This window comes from Cebus imitator, unplaced genomic scaffold (genome assembly GCF_001604975.1).
Source record: "Cebus imitator isolate Cc_AM_T3 unplaced genomic scaffold, Cebus_imitator-1.0 Scaffold87, whole genome shotgun sequence".
In the NCBI taxonomy this organism is placed as follows: domain Eukaryota; kingdom Metazoa; phylum Chordata; class Mammalia; order Primates; family Cebidae; genus Cebus; species Cebus imitator.
Window position 1 is genome coordinate 113,660 of NW_016107402.1, and position 23,226 is coordinate 136,885.

Consider the following 23,226-nt stretch of genomic DNA (forward strand, 5'->3'; position numbering starts at 1 on the left):
CATCTCAAAAATAAATAAATAAATAAATAAATATCTAGTATATCAGACAATGATAGGTACTATGATGGGAAAGAAAAAGCAGGCTTGGGGAGGGGGGTGTGGGGCGGGGTGGAGCTGTCGATTTAAGCAGAGTGATCAGGGAAGGCCTAAATGATAACGTGCATTTGAGCATCACCATAAAGAAGCTGAAGAACCCAGCTGTGTTGGAGTCTTGGAGAAGAGACTTCTTGATGGAAGGACATGTGCAAAGATCCTGAGGTGGGAGTATGCTTGGAGAACCTAGAAATAGCAAGGAGCTGGGTGTGGCTGGAGCGGAGTGAGGGAGGGGGTGAGTAGTAGAAGATGAGGTCAGGGCTGGGGCAGGTCAAGTTCACCCATTGGATAAAGTCAGGGCTAGGGCAGGTCAAGTTCACCCACTGGATGAGATCAGGGCTGGGACAGGTCAAGTTCACCCACTGGATGAGGTCAGGGCTGGGGCAGGTCAAGTTCACCCACTGGATGAGGTCAGGGCTGGGGCAGGTCAAGTTTACCCATTTGGTCTTTTACAAACGTGCAATGGGTCCTGCTCCTAGGAAGAGGGACAGAAAGTCAGTTAGCATTTCTGTGGATCTGCCATGTGCCTTCTGCCTCAGAAATCAGAAAGTCAGGAGCTGGCTGGGGGCTAATACCAGAATGTGCCCCAGCACCATGTCTGGCACACAATTGGCATCACAAAATGTCACCTGTGATTATCAGGTTGAGGGAGGAGATTGAGACAGGCTTTTCAGAGAGAGGCATTTGAGCTAGGCTTGGAAGGATTATTAGTATATTCTAGAACCTTTATAGTTGAAAATGGTGGTATCTATAGAAAGCCAGAGGGAACAGCAGGCTGTGGGTTCGCTGAGAGCATGGTCCCTGTGTCTTTTGTCAGCCTCCCTCTGCAGGGCCTGACACAACATCTGCATGTTTATTGAATGAATACATGACAGAAGGAAGGAACAAATGGATAAATGTGTCTGGGGCAGAGCTGGTCACAGACCTTCCTTTTCTTTTTTCTTTATTTGAGATAAAGTCTCGCTCCATCACCCAGGCTGGAGTGCAGTGGCGTGAACTTGGCTCACTGCAAACTTCACCTCCTGGGTTCAAGGCTCACTACAACCTCCGCCTCCCAGGTTCAAGCAATTCTCATGCCTCACCCTCCCAAGTAGCTGAGATTACAGGCAAGTGCCACCATGCCCAGCTAATTTTTGTATTTTTATTAGAGATGGGGTTTCACCATTTTGGCCAGGCTGGTCTTGAACTCCTGACCTCGAGCGATTCACCCACCTCAGCCCCCCAAAGTGCTGGAATTACAGGCGTGAACCGCTGCACCCGGCCAGACCTTCCTTTTCTATCCAGGGCTGCCTGGATCCCTGCAAGGCTCCAGCTCCTAGAATCAGAGAAACCAGGATCGGAATCGCAGCCCCACCCCTTTTCCTGCGAGACTATGGGAGGCTACTTCACTGCTTAAAATCTCAGTGTTGTCTTCAGCAAAATGGGGACAATGATAACATCCACTTCACAAGGTGCTCGTGAAGATAAAACATGGCAGTGCGGAGTGTCTTGCATGGTGCTGGACACATAGCAAGTACTCAGCAGGTATTAAACCCTGCTTTTATTGAGTAGTGCCTGATGGCAGGCACTGTGCTGGGGGTTTTTCATGGATTAACTCTCAATTTAAGAATTACAACAGCCTTATGAAGTAGGTACCATTATTATCGACCCATCCAACAAATGAAGACCCAGAAGCTCGGAGGGGTTCACCGACTTGCCTGACAGTGCACAGCTCGGAAGCGCAAAAGCTGGGATTTGAACCACAGTCTGTGCTTCCCACCTCTATTCTGTTCCGTTAGGTCTCTCTAACTCTATCTTTTCCTCTCCCAGACTGGGGACTGGGGCTTTGCTCATGAGGCAGCAGAGAGTTGTGTGCGGCTCTTGAGGAGGAAAATGGGGAGCCAGCTGTTTCTTCCCCTCTTCTGTTGAACGCTGGAGTCCCATGTGGAAACTGAAGGGTGAGGGGTGCTTTGTGCGCGAGAATTCACCGATGACCCTCACTCCTCCACATCCTCCCAGCTGAGCCTGCTGTGCCCTTGTGGGAACTGGAGGAGGGGTCGTGCCCCCCACAGCCATGCCCATGCTATCCCTGCACTGGACAAGAGTAGCTGGGTGTGCTTTTTGAGTTTCTAGGTGGCTGGCCCCTTGGGGTCTATCGCCTGCTCTCCTAGAGGGAGTCTTGCTGGGGAGAGAACCAAAGAGGTGCCTGGGGCTGGTCGTCTGGGCGGGGTGCATGGCAGCCATAATTGCTGGGCACCAAAGCCCAGGCTGGGCCCTTCTATGAAGACATTTATAGCCAGCTGGCCTGGGGGAGCATTCAAGTGGTTTTCTCTCTTTTGTGTCCCTTTAATAAACGAGAAGAAGAGACATCAAATTAAAGCTGATTCTGGACAAACTTGGCTTTGCTGAGAGGCTCTGGAGAGGTCAGAGAAAGGTTATTCTGCTCGCTGACCCTGAGGCCTGGATGTTTCACCACATGCTTTGAAAATGTAGGCTCGGATGTCAGGGCCAGGCAGGCCTTTGAAGTCATCAAAGCTGACTCTCAGCCCTGTGCAGGGATCCCCTGAGCAGTCTCTGGTTGCAGCCTTCCAGGGGTGGGGAACTCACTTCTTTTCTTTTCTTCTCTTTTTTTGTCTTCTTTTCTTTTTTTGAGATGGAGTCTCACTCTGTTGCCCAGGCTGGAGTGCAGTGGTGCCACCTCTACTCACTGCAACCTCCACCCCCAGGTTCAAGCAGTTCTCCTGCCTCAGCCTCCCAAGTAGCTGGGACTACAGGCATGCACTACCATGCCTGGGAGTTGGGTCTCATCACCACACAGGGAAGGAAAGAGGATACGTGAAGGCATAGAGACACACATGCAGGATGCTTTTCTTGACGATGGAGGGAGACGGCGTGACGTTGACATCAGCCAAGGAGAGCCCAGGGCTGCCAGCAAACACTAGAAGTTGAGAGGCAGGAAACACGTTCTCCCTCTGAGGCCCCAAGAAGGGACCAATCCTGCCAACACCTTGATTTCAGACTGCCACCCTCCTGAGCTATGAGACAGTCCATTTCTGTTGCTTTAAGCCACCTTGTTTGTGGAAATTTGCTCCGGCAGCCCTAAAATACTAGAAGAGAAGGGGAGAGAGTCAACATTAGGCAGCGTGTGTGTTCAGCAGTTTCCAGTGTGGGAAACTGAGGCTCGATCCCTCAAGGGTGCTCAGGGAGACGGTGGGAATGTGCCTCAGAGTTACCCCAGCTCAGGGGAAGGAGCTGGGGTCTTTTTCGCCAGCTTCCATCTGTCCTTACCTGAAGGGTGCTCCTGAGGAACACCCACCCCTATCGCTTCTGGACTGACCTATGTGTGGACAGGGCAGCCTCAGCCTGCCAGAAAAGTCCCCAGGTGAGAATTGCAGGTGCTGCCAGTTGCAAGTGTTGGGAGTCAGGGCGCACAGGAAGACGGTGCTGAGTGGATGTGGGCGGACACGCACGGTGTCTGTCAGGTCTTTACTGAGGATCTACTATGTGGCCCAGGTGCCACTCTAAACACGTGGAGTGCAGCTCCCTAGCTGACACTCAGAGAAGGAGACAGATGGTGTCCTAGCAAGCCCTGAGTGGCATATAATGCCCAACGGAGCAGGCAGGGAACACACAGCAGGTCCCTGGGGGACACAGGGATGGTATTCATTCCGTCCGGATGGCCGGAACAGGCTTTTCTGAGGAAGTGGCCTCTGGAACTGAAACCTGCACGTTGAGAAAATGAAAAATCCACACATCTGGTGGAACAGTGTTCCAGACAAGGGAACAGCCAGTGTGGAGGCCCTGAGGGGATGGATGGCTACCGTGAAGATGAGACGAGCAAGAGGACCCGGGGTGGGCCCGCCGTGGAGGAGGCTGGCAGGAGCCGGCCCCACTCCCCCTATGCCAGGCTTCTGTCCCTGGCACTGCTCTCCAGCCACCCAGAGCAGTAACTCCACTTCCTGGTCCGAGGGAAGCCTTTCGAGGCCCTGGGCACAGGAGTCGGAGGGGAAAGGGCCTGGACCCCCCCATCCCCACCCCTCACAAGCCCCTGACCTTGGACAAGGCGTTAGCACGGAACCTCACTTTCTCACGCTGGAAGATGGCCATCCTAACTGCATGCACTTCTTGAGACTGGTGTGAAGCATAAAGGACCCCTTTTCCCCGGGGGTCCCTAAAGGGAGTGGGGGTTCCCTAAAGGGAGGTACAAGTCCCTCTGTGCTTAAATTTCCACTGTTCACTCCTGCAGGAGGCTGGACAATGGTCAACAAGTGCTTTCCCGGAAGAAGGACAGTCTTTGAAATTACACCAAGACATCTTTATACATCTTTAATTCACCAGTTTATAAAACACACAAACGAATGAACAAGACCCTAGAAGAGAAAAAATGAATGAGAAGGTGGGGGCTGCCCCCCCCAGCCTTCTGTACGCATTTACCCTTTAGATAATTCTCACAGCAAGACTGGGGGCTGGGGCTAGATTGTTTTTAATTTCAATTTTTTGGTTACAAAATTAGTACATGCTTATTGGCTTAAACATTTTCAAATCATTTAAGAGTGTACAGAGTTGGAAATGAAAACCATCCACCTCTGCCCCTTCCGCCACCCTTCTACCACCTGTTTGGGGAGCTTCCTTCCAAGCTTTTGCATGTATAGCGAACCTATAAATAGAGGGGGTTGCTTTTGTTTTTAACAAACATGCCCTTTTAAGTTAATATACCCTGGATGTCTGCCCTTATCAGCGATCACAAGGTAGATATGATAGCCTCGTGCTATTGACTGAAATAGCTGAGAGAGGTCAAGGCCATTGCTCAAGGTCACACACAGGTGAGTGGCAGAGCTGGGCCTGGGACCCGGTCTGTGTGAATGGGGCAGCAGGCCTCTGTGCTGTGCAGAGGCAATGCCATCGGCCATTCTTAGCATCTCAGCACCACCTGGTAAGAGGAGCTTGTTTCTGGAGCTGGACAGCTGAGAGAGGCAGAAGATAGGGAGGAGGCGGGTGATTGTAGGGCTGGGCACTTTGTTCCAGGAGTAGGGGCCCAGCCAGGGGAGGCACAGCCCCCTGTAGGTCCGGGTGGGTAGTGTGCAAAGGGGCCAGGAGGAAGGGGGCTGGGTGCTGGGGCCTCTTAAGTGGCCCCTGTTCTCTCTCCCAAGCTCCCCCCAGGTAGGCTCACCTTCTTTTTTAGAGACAAGGTCTCGCCTGTCACCCAGGCTGGAGTGTGTGATGCAATCATAGCTCACTGCAGCCTCGAACTCTTGGGCTCAAATGATCCTCTGGTCTCGGCCTCCCAAAATACTGAGGTAGATTGCGGGTGTGAGCCACCATCCCTGGCCACTCACCTTCCTGCTACCATCTTTGCCCCTTGTCTGTCTGAGCCAGCTTGAAGCTCTGAGCCCCCTCCAGTGGGGCTGGCTGACCTGCAGCCTCTCTCCCACCCTGTCTATGGCTCATCCCCCATGTGGGCAAAATAGTCAGTGTTGCCTGCCTCCCACCCCATATAGGCCCAGGAGCATTAGTTTTCCCTCCCTTTAAGGGATGCTGGGATCCCCTGAAGCACCCAGCGGGTGGTCATTCAACTTTTGCTTGGATGACTTCAGAGATGGGTAGCTCATTACCTTCCAAGGAAGCTGGTTCCATCTTGAATGGCTATAATGGATGGTGGGGAATAAGCTTGGGCCCTGAGACAGAGCCAGGTGTGGGGGAGATTGGAGGAGCTGATTGATGCATATAAATCTGCTCCAGTTGTGTGTGAGGGGAGGGAGTCGGTGAGCCTCAGTTTCCCACTCTGGCTTCCTTTGGATCAATGTTGACCGAACTGCAGGTCATCTACCATGAATGAGTCATGATATTAACTGAGCGGGTTAGGATCAGCATTTTCAAAAAGGAATAGAACAGAATAAGATAGGAAATATCAGCATGTAGTTCAATAATTTAGGGGTAACTCTGGAGACGTCTGCTGTTGGTGTGGGGGCCGCATCCTGGTACAGTGGGCACAGAGGTGTCTTACGGGACTGGTGGGGGCAGGGGCCTCCAGCAGCATGGAGGGTGGCCTAGAGGGGCCTCTTCCTGCCCGCCCCTCACCCGAGTCCAAACAGGGGCCCCAGGGGCGGTGGGAACAGGGAGACCCTCTCAGCTCTCCCTCTGCATCTCGTGGGCTTGGAGTAGTCCCATAAATCGTCTGCCCGGAGTCAGGGGCATAGAACTCCCTGATTTATGCCCCGCCGGGCCCGCCCCCTCTGCCTCCCTCTCGGGCTTTGTGGGGCCAAGGCCTGGCAGGCTGCTGGCTCCAGACGGCCCCTGCGGTTGCCGTGGCGACAGGTTCAGGCTGGGCCATTATCCCATCTCCCTCACCGCTTCCCGCCCTCAGGCACCCCTCCCTCCCTCCCTTGCATCAGGGCTGGCATTTGAACAGCACCAAGGGCTTCTTCTCCATTAGCCCAGCTCCTCCTGCAGGACCCCCCCACCGCCAGCACTCAAGTCCAGTGAGGCCCATGCATCTGTGTCACAGTGAAGTGCAGACTTGGAACTCGCTAAGACAAGGCAGGACCGGGTGCTGAGCGAGTGCCTGGCCAGCATACGGATCCCGCTCCTCCACTTCAAGGCTGGCCATCACAGTACCAGCCTCATGAGCTCACTGTAAAGAACCCGTGAGGGTCTACAGTGAAAGGACTGGTCCCTCAGACCCCTGCAGGTCTCCATTGCCTCATCTGTAAAGTGGGTGTAATGACATTCACATTCACTGCCGTCTCCCAGGGACTGCAGCAGTGTGGGACACACAGTAGGTGCTCAATGGATGTGAGTGGATAAATGAATCCCATAGATTATTGTAAAGTTTCTTCAGTGAGAACGTAAGCGCAGTGAGTTGAAGATGGCCATCTGTCCTTTGGCAAGCTTCTTACTGAGATGGTGGCTGTCAGGTGCCAGCACAGGCCCTGTGCCGGGCACCGTGTATAGCATGGTCTCATGTGCTCTTCTCAATAACTCTACAATGTAGCCAGCTATCATTACTGGGTTTTTTTTTTTGTTTTTTTTTTTTTGGAGACAGGGTTTCACTCTGTCACTCAGGCTGGAGTGCAGTGACATGATCATGGCTCACTGTAGCCTCATCCTCCCAGGCTCAAGTGATCCTCCTGCCTAGGCCTCCCAAGGAGCTGAAGCTGCAGGCATGCACCATCACACCTGGGTAACTTTTACATTTTTTGTAGAGACAGGGTCTTCCTATCTTGCCCAGGCTAGTCTTGAACTCCTGAACTCAGGGGATCCACCCACCTCAGCCTCCCAAAGTGCTGAGATCACAGGCATGCGCGGCCACATCCAGCCCCATTACTACTTTTACACAGATAAAGAAAGTACCGTGATGGAGGTTCACTGCCCCTCCCCCTGGGATCTGGACCCACCTTGTGCTTGTCTGTAGCCAACAGAGCGCAGCAAGAGTGACATCGCCACCCTCCGAGGCTAGGGCAGAAGGATCCTGCTGCTTCTGTTGTTGGTGTCTAGGAGCCCCCAGCCACCATGTAAGAAACCGATGACCCTGGGGACTCCATGCTGGAGGCCCTGACCCAAAGGAAGAGAGCGAGGGAGCTACCCAGCCAGATCCCAGCTCGTCCAGGCATTTGGAATCATCCCACCTGAGGCAGAGATGAGTCGTCTCCACTGAGCCCCATCCAAATTGCAGATGCATGAACACAAAAACATCACCCATTGTTCTCATCAACTTTGGACCGATTTGTTCTGCAGCATGGATTTGCTAGAACAGAATTAAAATCCTGAGCTCCATGCCTGGCACATAATAAGTGCTCAGTGAAGCAGTGGGTAAGAGTAATAGTAGTAGTTGCTGTTGTTGCTGCTGCTGGGAAGCAAATAGCCTAAGAATTCAGAATCGAGGCTCTGGAGTTCGGCCACCTGGGTCTCAATCCGAGTTGCTAATTCTGCAACCCCAGACAAGTTACTTTCCCTCTGTAGGCCTCAGTTTCTTCTGTGCAAAATGAGGCTGGATGTGGCCGCACATGCCTGTGATCCCAGCACTTTGGGAGGCTGAGGTGGGCGGATCCCCTGAGTTCAGGAATTCAAGACCAGCCTGGGCAAGATAAGGAGACCCTGTCTCTACAAAAATTAAAAAGTTAGCCAGGTGTGATGGTGCATGCCTGTAGTTTTAGCTCCTCAGGAGGCTGAGGCAGGAGGATCACTTGAGCCTGGGAGGATGAGGCTGTAGTGAGCCATGATCATGTCACTGCACTCCAGCCTGAGTGACAGAGTGAAACCCTGTCTCCAAAAAAAAAAAAAAAAAAAAAAAAAAACCATGAAAAAAAAAAAAAAAAAAAAAAAAAAAACCAGTAATGATAGCTGGCTACATTGTAGAGTTATTGAGAAGAGCACATGAGACCGTGCTATACATGGTGCCCGGCACAGGGCCCGTGCTGGCACCTGACAGCCACCACCCTCAGAAAGGGCATCAGCATCATCTTCAATTGAAGGTTGAAAGTGCATGCTCTCCTTTTATAAGACTCTGAGGGAGTCAGAGTTGGGAAGAACAAAGTGATCGTGTGCAACCCTCCATCACACAGATGGGATTGAGTTGCTGGTGGAGGCTTTGAATTATGATATTTTTATCTTTATAAAGAGCTCTGGGTGGCCCATTTGAAAGGCAAATAAATAATAATGATGACAATGGAGAAGGAAGGGAGGAGGGGGAGGAGAAGAATTTGCCTGGTGGAGCTCCCCTACATCACCACCTCTAGAACAGCTCAAGGGATTGATTGGTTCCTCACTGACGGCTAAATTCTGCACGCTATCGGGGCCAGGGGTAGAGAAGCTTCTCAGTTTCTTTGAGTTGGTCCATTCCTGCCTGTTGGACACTGTCAGGATCTTCCAGATCAGCTGGCCCAACCTCTGATTGTACATATAAGGACCAAAGAGGGATGGTGACGTGCCCGAGGTCACACAGTAGGTCAGGATTAGAGCTGGGACCAGAGTCAGAGCCCCGCTTCCCTCCCAGGTTGGATCTTTCACGCTGCTTCGGCCTCAGAAGCAGCGCAGTTGCGGGGAGGGGAGGGGGCCTTTGCTTACAAAGCTTTCAGGAGCGGGCCTTGCCCTCTCCCTCTTGCCCTCCATGGACATTCTTGCATTAAAAATTCTCATTGTGGGAGTCTCTGCTATGATTCATTTCTTTCAAAATGGAATGCTAGCAGCTGACAAGGGGGCCGCTCATGTCCAACACTGGCTGGAACAGGACGGGGTGGTTTTCCCATCCCCCGTCGCAGATGGGGAAACAGAGGTCCCCCATCAGACAAACAAGCCTGTATTTGCTCATCTCAAAAGGCCCCCGTGGCCTCTCCTTACAAAACAACGAGTGACTGCCATCTACCTGGTACACTTGGGAGGACCCTAAGACCATTGTAAGCTCCCCTGCTCAGCCACTGTCTCCCCAGTCACCTCGCCATGCCCAAGAATCCCCCTTTTGCGTTTCCTGCTTTTGAGTGAGAATGGCGTTAATGGAAACCTCCCAGTTGCCATGCTGTCACGCTGACAGTAGGGGGTAGCGTGGAAAAAATACAGAAGTTGACGTCGCTTAATCTTGCTCTGCCACTCGTTACCCATGTGACCTTGAGCCCGCCATGTTACACCTCTGAGCCTCAATTTCTTTGTCTATAAAATGGGGCTCATAATTGGGCCTATGCTGCCCTGTGAGGGTAAAAGGTGGCGCTCTAGTTGTCCATTGCTACATAACAAACCACTCTGCAACTCAACGGCTTCAAAACAACAATCCTTTGTTTGGCTCATGAATTTGCAATCTGGGCAGGGTGGGCAGAGCCAGCTGATCTTGCTCTGCTCCATGTGGTGCTGTAGGTGGCTGCCAGGGCTGACTGACAGGGGCTGGGGGATTCCTCTCCGAAGTAGCGACTGGCTTGACTAGTTTCTCCCCACCTGGTTCTCTCGACAGGGCAACTTGGGCTTCCTTACACCATGGCAGCCGGGTTTCAGACGTGAGCATCCCAGGAGAAGGGAAAGTAGCTTTGGGACTGGAAAGCATTACAGCAACACTTTCATTGAAGTCTGTCGGTCAAGCCCAGATTCAGAGAAAAGGGACATAAAAAATGGCATTTACAATAGCAACAAAACACAGCCATGCCTCGTGTAGTGATGGGGATACATTCTGAGAAACGCAGTCCTAGGCCATTTTGTCATTGCGTAAACATCATAGAGCGCATTTACACAAACCTAGATGGCAGAGCCTACCTCACTCCTGGTATCTGTGGCTTAGCCTACTGCTCCCAGGCTACAAACCTGTATCGCATGTTATTATACAGAATACTGCAGGCCATTGTAACACAATGGTAAGTATCTGTGTATCTAAATATGGAAAAGGTAATGAGTTGTATTGCTAGGGCATCACTAGGCAATAGGAATTTTTCAGCACAATTATAATCTTTTTTGTTTGTCTGTTATTTAGTTTTATTTCATAATCATAAACTTAACTCTGCAATCCAGCTGGGCATGGAAGGGAACAAGGAAAACAGAATCCAAAGGGAACTGAGCGAGAGCACAGAGATTCTAGGATACTGCGGACAAATGGCATAGAGGGGTGCTCTCCTGAGCTACAGAAGGAGTGGTCGAGTGCTGAAGATAAACACAAGTCAAACTTACTCGAGTTGTCCACAGTCAGCAATGGTGACCTTCCTGCTGGTCTTGCCATACCTGGACCCAAAGCACCCAATGGCCTCCCCTACATTCATGCCTCTTTCACCTTGCCAGAGGCCATATGCCTGCCATCCAACCACTCAGCCCTGGCAGTGCAGATGAAAAACTGGGAACCCTTTGTGTTGGGTCCAGCATTTGCCATGGACAAGATGTCAGGACCTATATGCTTTAGGATGAAGTTCTCATCATCAAATTTCTCCCTATGGATGGACTTACAACCAGTGCCATTATGGCATGTGGAGTCACCACCCTGACACATACACCCTGGAATAATTCTGTGAAAGCAGGAACCCTTATAACCAAATCCTGTCTCTCCAGTGCTCAGAGCATGAACGTTTTTGGCTCTCTTTGGAAACTTGTCTGCGAACAGCTCGAAGGAGAAGGGGGCCAAGAGCTCGCCATGGCTGACCATGTCGGAGAACACAGTGGGGTTGACTGTGGTCGATAGTCTGGGGCTCCTGGTGGTGGCGTCGGCAAAGCGGCTGCACCATTATAATTTTATGGGACCACTGTCATATACGCAACCCAGTGCTGACCAAAACATCATCATGTAACGTGTGACTATGGTTATCTACTGTTTACTGACGTCTGGTTTCCCCACCCATTTAGACCGTCTTGTTCATTGCTGTATCTCCAGAGCCTAGAACAGTGCCTAGAAGGCAGAAGGCCTTCAATAGACATGATTCATTCAATGTATAGCTGGATGAATGAACTGAGACCTCTCCCCTGAAATGACAACTCTGGGTCCCCGTAGCTCAGGTTAGGGTCGGGGCAGGGAGGTTATGAAAGGCCCACTGGCTCTAGCAGCTGAGGCCTGGTTTTGGACCCCAACTCTGGCCCCAGGATGCTGGGTGACCTTGGGCAAGTCACAGACTTCTCCGTGGGTGTCAGCGAAAGCTAATAAAACCAGACCCTGGCTTTTCAACTTGTGTCATCCAAAACTCTGTGTATGACTTGCTTTAATTAAGATAAGAGCACAGGAAAATGTTTGGACTCGCTGTTCACTCTTTGATGTTCAGCCTTTTGCGTTGTTGTTTTGATGTCCAGGGTCTTGGAGCACTAGACTTGGGTTCTTGGCCCTGGCTGGCGGGCTGCCTGCCTTCTGCTGTTTGCCTTGTTAGAAGCACTTATGATCTAATAAAGTGAGATTGATGTGGCCTCCCCGGGGATGAGACACTTTCCATTCCCCGTATTCACTGCGCTTCCCAGCTGCACTCATGGCTGGCCTGTACTGTGTAGCAATTGAACACTAGGCCCTGGGCTGAGGTTCATTTCATCCTACGAGGTGGGTACTGTTATCGTCCCCATTCTACACATTGTGGAAACTGAGGCACTGAGAGGCTACGGGACTTATCTAAGTTCATGGTAAGTAAGCAGGTAAGTAAAGGTATCAGGATTCATGCCCAGAGTGCTGCATGGTCTCTCGGGGACTGCTGGTGGCCCTGGCTTGGATGGGAAGCACACAGGGAACTTCAGTGAGAGCTCATAGGATGGGAAGCAAGTGAACCTCCATCTCTCTTTTTTTTTTGAGACGGAGTCTCGCTCTGTCGCCAGGCTGGAGTGCAATGGCACGATCTTGGCTCACTGCAACCTCCGCCTCCTAGGTTCAAGTGATTCTCCTGCCTCAGCCTCCTGAGTAGCTGGGATTACAGCCATCTGCCACCATATTCAGCTAATATTTTGTAGTTTTAGTAGAGATGGGATCTTACCATGTTGGCCAGGCTGGTCTCGAACTCCTGACCTCAAACAATCCACCCGCCTCAGCCTCCCAAAGTGCTGGGATTATAGGAGTGAGCCACAGCACCCGGCTGAACCTCACTCTCTGAGTTTGTTCAGTGACAATGTCAGGCCTTGGAGAAAGAGAACAGGCCTATGAGGTGTTGCTGCTATGAATCCCTATTTTACAGCTGGGAAAACTGAGGCTCAGAGAGGTTGCCCAAAGGGGATTCGAAAGAATAATGGCTGGGAGGAGGAAAGTGCCGGGCTCACCGTCCAAGGTTAAGTCGGGTCAGAATGTTATGGCAGTGCCAGTCTGGTGTGCGGGATGTTGACTGAACAGACCTTGGCATCTTACTGCCCAAGAAATAGCAGGGATGGGAAGTGACTGGGCCTCCCTGGGGGCAGCCCGTTCTCTGCAGAATGGTCCTCAGGAAGATGAAATCATGTAGGAAAACACCCCACATCCCTGGTTCCCACAGTCACGGAAGGGGGTAGAATGGGGGTCAGCAAAGGAAGTTGGCGCCCTTTCCTGGTGCTCAGCTGTAGCTGTGGGTGCCCCTCGGAGCACAAATGGCCCAGGAATGTCCTTTGCTGTTAGTCTGTTGCAACATCAGAAATTCCACCACTAACAGCTTCCGGAGAAAGCTCAACCTTGTTGACAGGAAGGGAGAGTCACACGTGTGGTCACTTGCACAGCAGCCTAGGAGATTCGGTTTCCTTATCTCGAAAATGGAACAAAACACCAACCCCCTCAGGTTGTGAAAACTCCCAACACACTTCCAGAGGGCAAAGGAGGTGTGCTCTTCCTGAAAGCAGACCTGGAGTCTCTGGGCCTGCTGCAGAGCGTAGAGGATGGCCCCTCACTGGAATTCCGCTGTGCGCCAGCCTTACCAGCCTGTAGGTACCCACGTCACACTTATGTTAATATCCAGATGAAGAAGCTTCTTAGATGTCATCCACTCCAAACACCCCTCCCCAGCCCCAGCTGGAAGGCCAGTTACTCCCAGTATCCTCCATGGTGGTACCCAACCCACCGCCAGGAGTTTTCTTCAGGTCTTGGTGAGATGCCTTGCGACTGCATCGGCCACAGACGCTCCCACAAAAATGCTGCACCACGTGTGGCCACCCTCCACCCTGGTCACCCGGAGCTTCCAGCTGCCACGTTTGCCATGTTGTCATGGAGGTGGTCAAGGAGTGGGCTTAGCGCGACTCCAGCTTGCTGACCGTCACCTGGGCCCTAAGGCAGCCCTTCCAGGGCCCTGGGTCTTGCATAGTCTCCATGACAATGGCTCAGGCACATCTTCCCCCGTTCCTTTCTCATCACAACTCAAAACCAAGGTGGGGTGGAGGACATACCCTCTCCCCCGTCACCCTCATCTTCCCTGTTCTCAACCTCAAGTGAGATCCACCAGAGAGGAGCCAGCAGGGCCACCACCGGCCAGACTCCGAATCCCAGCATGGGTTCAACCAGCCCAGCATGCTACAGAGAGAATGAGAGTCCCACCACAGACCCTCTAGCTGGAGTGTGGGACATAAGCCCCAGCAGAGTCAGGCCCTCCGTCCTGGCTGGGAAAGCCTTTCCCTGGCTGGGCCCCTGCTTCCCCATCTGTGAGTTAGATACTTCCCAAGCCCCTTCAGCTCAGACATTCTGAGCCCATGTGTCTTCTCTGCACCAAAGGCAGCCAACAGCAACCAGCCCCTCTTCCCTCCGGGCCGCGCTGGAGCAGCTGAGCCCCTTATCACACACAGCCATCTTCACTGTTTGCATGGTGCTCACTTCCCCTGGCTAAGAAAACATGTTCACAAAATCAGATTTCTCTGGAAAGCCGGCAGGTTAAAAGGAAAGGAAACGTTGAATGCTGTGGAGTGGGGATCTGAAGGCAGAGACTGACCTCTGGGACTGCCCCCACACTTCTGGGACTGCTCCCACACTTCTGGGTCCCCTTCATTAAAGGAAGCAGAGCCTGATCTCCGGTTCCTGCCCCTGAGTAGTCCTCTCTGCTTCCCTCGGGTCTATTCCCGCATCCACAGGCAGCTGAGACCTGGAGAGGTTTAGAGCCTTCTCAGAGTCACACAGAACATTATCATTTGTTATCATCTAGAACTTTCTGTGGCTCCCCACTGCAGGCAGGGCAAACCCACATGCATCCTGGTGCTCAAGGTCCTCCCCCTCTTCTCTTATGTGGCCCTTTAGCTCTAGACACCCCAACTCCTTCCCAGCCCAGACAGCTTGGCTTTGCCACAAGTGTCTCTCCCCCAACCCACTTCTGTCTGTTTGGCTGTCTCCTACCCTTCAAGACCTCACTCAGACCCTGCCTCCTCCAGGAAGCCTTCTCTGACTAGCCCTGCCCACATGATCCTCTCTGAGGGGTTCTGGCCACACAGGGAGGAGCCTGGTCACTTCTTAGCTATACCCACCCTCTCCCCGCAGCTGTCTTCTGGGTCAGAGCCTGGTTCCCACTTCTTGGAGCTGGCCTGGCCTGCTCAGGGCTGCCGTGGGCCACCAAGGGGAGAAGGAAAAGGATTTCCTTGGAGCGAAGTGATACCAGCAGCGGCAGAAGGCTGCCTGAGGACCTCACCTTGGAGCCTTTCTTAAAAGTGGCTTTTCCTGATCTTAAACGTGGATATAGCATGAGTGTGGTCACACAGCAGCTCTGCAGGCCTACCTGAGCTCACCCGGAGAGCCATCCATGATGAACATCCAAGTTACAGAGTGAAACGCACCTGTGGTCCCATTTGTTTTTAATCAAACAAACAAACCAAAACACCTGTGATGGCTCACGTGCACCCAGCCTGGGTCTGAGCCTGTGTACATGGACTCGTGCGATCCTCCTAATGACCCTGAACCCTAATGACCCCGAACCCTAATGACCCCATGTTACAGACCTCATGTTAGCAGGCTGAGGATTAGGGGTAGGATTCAAGTCCAGGCCACAGGTAGGCTCCGGCGCCAGTGCTCTCAAGCCTCCCCTGTGCTGCCTGCTGCGTGCTCGGTGCTATTCGGTGGTTCCGTACAGTACATGACCAAAGAGAGAAAAGCCGGCAGGAAGGTGGCCCTGGGTCTTGCATGAAGCCAGGTTTGGAGAGAGAAAAATAGGAGGAGACTTTCACTTCCTCTTCTTACATTCTGTATTGATTGGTTATCACCAATAATATAATCTGTTTGAAAAATAGAAAAAGTAGCACATGATCACTGTAGAAAACTCAAGAGAGGAGAAAGGCTTCAGAAAGAAACTTGAGTCAACCTAGGTTCTGGGAGCAGGCAGGGCAGCATACTCAAGGCCAGATGATTCTAGAAGAATCACCATGAAAGTGGGTGAGTAACTAGGATCCTTGTAGCTCCATGGCGCAGGAGCGAGAGCCAACTATAGCTTGGTGTAGGGGGCGCTTTACAGCCCGTCAGTGCTATTTTGCCATGGAAAACGGCAGCCTCGTGTGGTAGTGAGCTGCCCATCACTGGAGGCATAGGAGGAGATAGCAGATGCAGGATTAATGCTGAACGGTTTGCTCATGGGTCACATGAGTTAGTCTGTTTCCCAGTCCTCCACCTTTAACTCAAGCTGGACAGAAATGGGATGTACCTGCAAGGATGAAGCCCCATGCCTGACTGGTTAAACAATAACAAACAATTTTTGTTTGTTTGTTTGTCTGTTTGCAGAAAGTGATTTATTTAGAGAGAGAGAACGGAGAAGGAGAGAGAAAGAAACAGCTAACTCTCACACTGAGTGAGAGAATCCAGAAAGATGGAATCCAGGAGAGGAAAGCAGCTTCCACACTGAGTGGAAGGGAACAGAGAGAGATGGAGTTTAGGAGGAGAAGACAGGCTTCCACGAGAGAGTGTGGAAGGGGACTCCAGAGGAGAAATCCAGGAGAGAGAAAGATGGCTTCCACGAAGGGAGTGTTCGCGGAAGGGGACCCGAACATGGAGTCCGAACAATAACAAAATTTAAACACAGGATTCAGAGACTTGCACAGACACAGCAGCTCAAAGTGCCCCTTAACATAGGCGGTTTCATGGGATTTCAGAACGTCCCAACATCACTGGCAGAAACATTTTGTAGAGGAGAAAGATGAAAAGCTCAAAGAGGTCTAGACTTGCCCAAGGTCACCCAACTAACCCAGAGTTCCTGGCTCTGCTCACCCAGGGCATTTCTCACAGCGATCGTTCATTCCTTCCAGGGTCCAGCATCCAGTCCGTGCTCAGGTCCTTCACGGAACGGAGTCAGAGACCCTGGTTCTGGTCTGGCTCTGGCCGAATGTGCCAAGCAAGTCCCCACCCATCTTGTGCTGGGTTTGATATTTCTGGGCTCCCTTCCAGGCCTCATCTGTCTGCCATCCACCCCCGTTCCTTAGTTTTCTTAGCTTGTCCCCTGACACCAGGCCTCAAGGAGTCTTCAGATGGAAGGGGGAAAGGGGGGCCCTTAGGGCGTCATACGCCTTGATGCTTGCACCTTTCTTTCATTCCATGCAGATTTATAGGTGTGTGTTCCTGAACTCTCATTCACTGTCCACAGCCCAACACATGGCTTAAAAACAAAAGATACGATCAGGGAGATCTTGCCTGCAGATGAAAGCAAGAAGGAAGCTGGCCTCCCCCGGCCCTGGCCTGGCCCACTGCACACTGTGGTCAAGGCAAAGTCAGGGCTGGACGTCTGGAGAAGTCCACAAGGCTCCTGCCCACCCAAGGGTCTGGGGCATCCACGAGGCCCCGGTGCAAGGCCTTGGATGAAGGACTGCAGGAGGCAAGAGGAAACAGAGAACACTGTTTCTGGGGGCGATGGGCTGGCATGCCAGGAAGGGGGCCTTGGCAGAGCCTAACGTCAGGAAGGGTGATGCCGAATGGTCCCGGGACCCCTCCAGCACTGCCCTGGAGACCCTGCCTTCCCTTCTCACTCTGCTCCAGCCACTCAGGCTTCCTTCTGCTCCTTGAAACTCAGCAAGCTCATCTCCCTCCACCCAGGGCCTCTGGGTACACCGCCCACGCCGCTGGAACGCTCTCCTCCGCAGCCCTCGAAAGACCTCCTCGGCCTTCAGGTTTCAGACTGAATGACACCTCCTCCAAGAGCCTCTGACTGGTAACCCAGTCCAGCCCTGTCTCCCTAATCTACCTGGCACACTTTATAATCATGTGTTGTAGGGTTATAGATGACTTAATGAATTAACATTTTCATGATATCAATTAGATTGTTGATTACATTATAATTATTATCACTTATAGCTTATTGAATGATTTAATGATTATCTGAAGGCTCCATGAGAATGTGTTCCTTTCATCCTCTGGGTGAACGGGGCCAGCTCTGCCACCAACTCACTGCCCTGGGCCCAGGCATTAGCCCTTCTGATGATAACAGCAAATGATGTTTAGCTCTTCCCAGGAACAAAGCATTTTCCACCTAAGACTTTGTTTAATCCTCACAGCAGCCACCCAGTAGGGCAGGGCAAGGGCTATTTCCATTGTGCGGATGAGGACGCTGAGGCTGAGTGTATCTCAGCTGCAGCCTGGACACAGTCTGCTTGTGCACCATGGTCCCCGGACTGCCTGAGCACCCAGGAGCCTTGCTCACCTTTGGGACTCTCCCGTATGTCACATGTGAGCATTGCGGGGGAGGACATAGACATCAGGCAGTGATACTTAAGTGTGGATTCATCTGTTTGCTCCCTGAGCAGATTTCCTTACAGGTGGGGAAGATAGGGATTCATCTCAGAGGGAAGAAAGCCCCATAGGGAGCCACTGTGGGGACTGGGATGCCACCAGGGGAGAGGCATTGGGAGGGGCTTTCTCTGCAAGAGCTCCCACCTACAGACCCCTTTGGCCCTCTCTTGGTCTGCAGAGGGACCACCAGTGCTTCCGGCGGGGGGGGACTTGGACCCTCTCCTGTGTTGCAGGCGGAATGTGGGCAGGTGGATGGGACAGTGAACTATAAATTCTGCTCTGGGAAGGGCCGCATGGCAACAGGAGCAGGGGCTTCTGTAGCCTCTGTGCCCCTTGGTCTAGATCATTCTCCTTCGAGGGATGCCTCCTGAGGAAGCAATCATGGGCAAGGTCAGCAGCTTCCGACAGGAGTGCACCCAGACTGACCACCCCAAACCCTGTGCCAGCCCCTGCCTGGGCTCCAGAGACCAGAAATGAGTGTTTATAACCAGCTGGCGGAGTCGGGGGCAGCTGGGATGGAAAGGGAAGGAGCAGCTGTGCAGACAGATCACAAAGCACTGCCTCAGGACTCCCACCAGCTACATGGCTGACGGTCAGGACTTCATATGTGGGCAGAAGTCACGGCACAAGTCTTCATTTGTTTACATGAATGAGAGGAGAGAAAAGGTTTTAAAAATGTGTGTTGAGGGTTCTTTATGCTATTCTTTAAACTTTTGTGTATGCTGAGTTTTTCTACAATAAAGTAAAAAAGAAAGGAGGGAGGGAGGGAGGGAAGGAAGGAAAGAAGAAAGGAAAGAAGAAAGAGAGAAAGGGAGGGAAGAAAAGAAGAGTTCTATATACAATTCCATTTTTTTAAGTAAATGAGTTATGTGTGTGTGTTTGCATGCATGAGGAAAGTCTGGGTGCGTAGGTGCACATGTGAACAACTGCTATCTCTAGTGGGGTTAGGGGTGATTTTCATTTCCTTCTTTGCGCTTTTAATTTCCCTAATTGGGAAAAATAACACAACAATTAAGACCAAAAAGTGGAGGAGTCTGGGTGCAGTGGCTCATGCCTATAATCCCAGCACTTTGGGAGGCCAAGACAGGCGGATTGCTTCAGTCAGGGAGTTTGAGACCAGCCTGGGCAACGTGGCGAAACTGCATCTCTACAAAAAAATACAAACATTAGCCAGGCGTGGTGGCTCGCGCCTCTAGTCCTAGCTACTTGGGAGGATGAGGTGGAAGGATCGCTTGAACACGGGAGGCAGATGTTGCAGTGAGCTGAGATCATGCCACTGCATTCCAGCCTGGGTGTCAGAGTGAAACCCTGTCTCAAAAAAAAAAAAAGGAATGTCTTGTGTTCTAGACTCTCTTCCACCCACTCAGCAGCTCTCTGTCTCTGCTTCAGTGACCTCACCACTCTGAGCCTCATCTTTCTCCCCAGCAAAATGGGGGCATCACTAACGGGGATGCAGTGAGGACAGAAAGGGGCGGTGCTGAGGGTGCACCTGGTAGGATCCCAATGCCTGTGTGCTGCCCCCCACACACACTCAGGCACCCACACGAGGGAGAGCCCGCACACACCACAGATCCCGGAATGACAAAGAGCAAGGCTTCCTGGCCCCACATAGGCGCCCTGGTTCATGCTCGTGCCCGTGCGCATGCGCACACACACACACACACGCACGCACACACGATGCGCACATGAGCACACACTGTAACCTGTGTGGGGTGGCTCTGTCAGCCGACGGGGTGGGTGAGAGGAGAGAGCCCCGTCCCTTTCCAAGATAAACACAGGAAGTGAGGATCCCACAGTGTCAGGGTAAGGTTGGGAGTCATCCATAAACTAAAGGCAGTGGTGGGGGATGGAGAGAGGCCCAGAGAGGGGAGGTGGGTGTGGGAGTCTGGGCAGGGCCTGAGTTTGACATGTGCTGTCTTAGGTTCAGATGTGAAAAGTTGAAATGGTGACTAAGCTTGGGGGCTATCTTAGTTCTGTCTGTCTGTCTGTCTGTCTGGGACAACGCCTCCTACCCTCACCCTCTCCTCTCTCCCCAGCACTGGGCTCAGTGAGCCAGATGTTCAGGCCAATCAGAGGCCCGGGGGCCCCCAGCCAGGCCCCCACACTTAGGGAAGCCAGAACCTGTGCTCAGCAAATGTTTGCAAAGGCCATGAGTAGATGGAAAGAAACAGTCATCTCGGATTCCAGGGTGCTCCTGAATCCAGCACACGCTTCAGTGCCTCATGGCCCAGCTCAGACCTCCGAGAGGCTATCCTGGGGCAGCTGCCAGGGCATGGCACCCCAGCCTCCTCCACCCAAGTCACTGCTCCTACTTTCCTCAAAGCCCACTGAGTCCCAGGGGAAAGGAGCAACAGGGCCTCTGCCAGGCCAAGGCGGGTGGGAGGGCGCAGGGCTGACCACTCAGGGCCTCTGGAGAATGTTGGATGAATGAACCCTCACTGTGTGCCAGGTACTTGACATCAGCCTTAAATACTTTTCTGGAACAAATCAAGGCTGAGGGGAGAGAAGGATGTTTTCTACTTTACCCGTAGCCACCCAACCGTCCTCATTTTGCGATGAGGTTCCTAGCTGGATCCAAATAGCGAAGTTAAAGGTGGTGGCTCCCACCTGCAGGGGCAGAGGGGCAGATGGAAACCTTTCTTGAAGTATTCTGTTATGAAACTCCCCATTCATTTCCCTGAGCCAGTGGAATAGGGTTTTCCTGTTAAATGCAATTGCCTGCCCATCTCTGCCCCCATCTTTTGCTCCAACCCCACAGCTAGAGCCCCCGGGCAGGCCAAGAGTCTGGCACATCCCACTCTGCCTGCTGCACCACTTGAGCAAGTTACCCACACTCTCCGCCCCTCCCTGCACCAGCTGCTTCCGGCGTACCTGTATTTCTCTGGCTTCTCATAATCTCACCTGTGCATCTCTCAACCGTCATTTCATTTGCTTCTCGCAGCAAACCAGGAGGCAGAAAGATTGTGTCCATGTTGCCAATAAGGAGACAGAGGCCTGGGAAGGTCACACAGACAATTAGAAGCAGAGCCCAACCCATACCCAGGTCTACAGATTCCAAACCCACCCTTCTTCTCCCAGTCCCAGCTCCTGCCTCTGCCACAGCTGCTGGGTCATTGGTGGTGGCACCAAGGCTACTGCAGAGACCTCAGGTTCTGGGATTCCAGTGGCTTCTGCCTTCCTTGTCACCTCCACCTTGCTACCAGCTTGGCCTCAGGCCCCAAACCCAGACTTCAGGCCCCATAAGACCCAGCACTGCCTGGCCCCTGCCCAGGTTCTCAAACAGCTCTCCCTCCCTTTGCTTTTTACTGAACACTTTCAGTCACATGATTCCTCTTTCAAATCCTCAAACTCTCTGTTTTTACCTACCCCACGGATCTTACTGTTACTTCTATTTTAATCTTTTTTTTTTTTTTTTTTTTTTTTTTTTTTTTTTTTTTTTTTTTTTTTTTTTTTTGACAGAGTTTTGCTCTTGTTACCCAGGCTGGAGTGCAATGGCGCGATCTCGGCTCACCACAATCTCCGCCTCCTGGGTTCAGGCAATTCTCCTGCCTCAGCCTCCTGAGTAGCTGCGATTACAGGCACGCACCACCATGCCCAGCTAATTTTTTGTATTTTTAGTAGAGACGGGGTTTCACCGTGTTGACCAGGATGGTCTTGATCTCTTGACCTCGTGATCCACCCGCCTCGGCCTCCCAAAGTGCTGGGATTACAGGCTTGAGCCACTGCGCCCGGCCCTTATTTTAATCTTTAAAAAATGTATTCACTGGATGGATGGATGAGTGATTGGATGGATGGATGGATGGATGGGTGGATGGATGGGTGGATGGATGATTGAGTGGATGGATGGATGATTGAGTGGATGGATAGATTGGTGATTGAGTAGATGGATGGACTGGTGATTGAGTAGATGGATGGGTGGATGGATGAATGGATAGACTGATGGAAAAATGGGCGACTGAGTGGATGGATGGCTAAATGGGTAGGTGATTGAGTGGGTGGGTGGGTGATTGAGTGGATAGATGGATGAATAGATGGGTGGGTAGTTAAGTGGAAGGGTAGACTGGAGGGATGAAGGGTAGTGGGTGAACAAAATTCGCTGGCTGACCGGATGGATGGAAGGATAGATGGATGAATGGATGGATGGATGGATGGATGGGTGTGTGGATGCATGGATGGGTGGGTGGGTGACTGGATGTATAGACTGGAGGGATGAAGGGTGGTAGGTAAACAAACTTCACTGGATGGATGGATGGATGGGTGGATGGGTGGATGGATGGATGGGTGGATGGATGGATGAGTGGGTGGATGGATGAGTGGGTGGATGGATGGATGGGTGGATGGATGGATGAGTGGGTGGATGGATGGATGGATGGGTGGGTGGATGGATGGATGGGTGGATGGGTGGGTAGGCGGATGGGTGGATGGATGGATGGATGGGTAGTTGGGTGGTTGAGTGGTTATATAGACTGGAGGGATGAAAGGTGGTGGGTGAACAAACTTGACTGGATGGATGGATGGATGGATGGATGGATAGATGGGTGGGTGGATGGATGGGTGGGTGGGTGGATGGATGAGTGGATGGATGGGTGGATGGGTGGGTGGATGGGTGGGTGGAGGGTGGGTGGATGGGTGGATTGTGGATGGATGGATGGATGAGTGGGTGGATGGATGGATGAGTAGGTGGATGTATGAATGGATAGGTGGATGGATGGATGAATGGATGGGTGGATGGATGGATGGATGAGTGAGTGGATGGATGAATGGGTGGGTGGGTGGATGGATGGATCGGTGGGTGGGTAGGTGGGTGGATGGATGGATCGGTGGGTGGGTAGGTGGGTGGATGGATGGATGAGTGGATGAATGGCTGGATGAGTGGGTGGATGGATGGATGGATGGATGGATGGATGGATGGGAGGATGGATGTGTGGGTGGGTGGGTGGATGGGTGAATGGATGGATGGATGGATGGGTGGATGGGTGGGTGGATGGTTGGATGGATGGTTGTATGGATGGGTGGGTGGATGGCTGGATGGATGGGTGTATGGATGGGTGGGTGGATGGGTGGATGGGTGGGTGGATGGCTGGATG

At 52.2% G+C, this 23,226-nt stretch overlaps 1 pseudogene; it reads right to left on the bottom strand.

Moving 5' to 3' along the window:
* Positions 1–10,509: 10,509 nt before the first annotated feature.
* The window catches only part of LOC108308605, a 15,586-nt pseudogene continuing 2,869 nt past the window's right edge, over positions 10,510–23,226 (bottom strand).